This window comes from Tarenaya hassleriana, unplaced genomic scaffold (assembly GCF_000463585.1).
Source record: "Tarenaya hassleriana unplaced genomic scaffold, ASM46358v1 Cleome18, whole genome shotgun sequence".
Lineage (NCBI taxonomy): Eukaryota > Viridiplantae > Streptophyta > Magnoliopsida > Brassicales > Cleomaceae > Tarenaya > Tarenaya hassleriana.
Genome location: NW_010965216.1, coordinates 1,981,337 through 1,983,514, shown reverse-complemented (window position 1 = coordinate 1,983,514; position 2,178 = coordinate 1,981,337).

Genomic DNA, 2,178 nt, shown 5'->3' with positions numbered 1-2,178 from the left:
ACTTTTATATTTTGTGCGATGTGTCTTACACAAAAACCGTGTCCAGCTTCCTTGTACACTTCTCTAACAGCCTTAATTATGCTTCTATGCCGATCGGATAACACAACGACATCAGGTCCATCTGGTATTGCATCTTTCAATCTTTCCATAAACCATGTCCATGATGCATCCTTTTCTCTATCGATTATACCTCAAGCCAAAGGATATTGGTGATGATCACCATCTTGTGCAGTTGCAACAACCAATGCACCCTTGTACGGCCCTGTTAGAAACGTTGCGTCAATGGCAACGACTTTACGCAAATATTTCCATCCTTTTATAGCTGCACTCAAAGCGGTAAAGACATATTTAAATCTGCCATTATCGTCCAAGCTAAGACTCGCATGTGTCCCGGGATTTCTTTTGATCAACATGTGCAACCACTTTGGAAGTCTACTGTAATGGTCACAAGGGTTACCACGAATCTCACTTTCTGCACTATGATTGCCTCTTAATGCCATCAAATATGACACAGTAAGTCCATACTTGCTTTTGACGTGTTCTACTAATTCACTTGCTGTAGGCGTCTCGAGTTTACCCGGATATTCTTCCTTCAAATAGTCTTTAACCAGTTTTGATGTACCCTTCATGGTATCGCTTGTTTCACATACAGGTTTGCAACTATGAATTGGATCGTGTGTTCTCACACTAAAACGTTTGGACTTTTGGATCATTGCCACGCGCAATTTCCACTTACAACCCGATCTTGCAAACCTGCATCTTACTTCCCATAACTTCTTATCAGACTTCACAGTTGTATAATTAAAGCGACCCAGTGTTGCACCCTTTCGTACATATTCCTGGGCCGATTCCTTACTGTCGAACTCATGGTCAGGACTTATATTCAATCCATCACTGAATGTGAATATAGAATTAGAAAATAATGAGTCATCAACCACTACCAAAGCCAAATTATTATCATCCTCACCACCGCCATCACCATCACCATCACCACAACCATCACCATCACCACAACCACCGCCATCACCATCACCATCACCACAACCACTCGTCCCATATTCTCTTAAACCATTTGACTGTTCACTATCCGAAATATCTATAACTTCTACCACATTACTCCCAACTCTACTCTTAAAACCAGGGCTCTGTAACACACAATCATCAAAATCCACCTCACATCGATTCTCATCGCCTCTAACAACGCTTCCATAAGCAGGTATTATAGCTTCATCCTCGACATCTTTTTCACATTCTGTTTTGACACATACATGTACTTTCTCCACATAAAGCATGCCTCTCATTCCACTTATTCTGTCCAGGAGATAAATGTGAACATGCTTGTCATTCAAAAGGTATGTGGGCTTTCTGTTTTCTTTTACATTCGGTAAATAGCTTAGTTTGATCTTCGTTTTATCTTTGTCTATTGCCATCTCAGAATATAACTAACTCTTCAACAAGTTGCTCATATGTTACCTCAATTGGAGGACAGAAGAACAACAATCTTTGGTTGTCCATAACTCTCCCGTTCTATTCGTATTCTCCGTTCTTATTCACAATCCATTCTCCTTCACAGAGAAAATAAATAATTGTAGTTCTCTCCATTACATCCATTATACCTGTAAAAAAAATTTACAAACCGAATGACACGTTACCAGAATGAATATGAAAATTGAAACGAACATTATTTTGAAGTTGTTATTGATATTAAAATCCATGATTAATCACTGCATAACCATGACAAGTCACTAATTCGATAAATTCGACCCATGTGACCCATGTGACCCAAGTGACCCATGTGACCCGTGACCCATATGACCCATGTGACCCGTGACCCATATGACACATGTGACCAATGTGACCCATGATCTATGTGACCTATGTGACCCATGTGTCTGTCCAATGTGATATATGTGACTCATATGATTGTATAACCCATGTAACTCATATGCCTCATATGTCCAAATGTCTCATGTGACTCGATTTACCTCCACAAAACACATTAAACAACTCAAAAACAAGAAAAAACCAACAAAATAACAGTATTTAAGTCGAAACTTACCTATTTCCACGAGATTTGAAGCAATTTCGCAAATTATCGAAGAGATAGCAAGCAAATCGGATAAATGAAGCAAATGTGAGGACACAGAGACCAAATCTGAAGGGAGAGCAACCAAATCG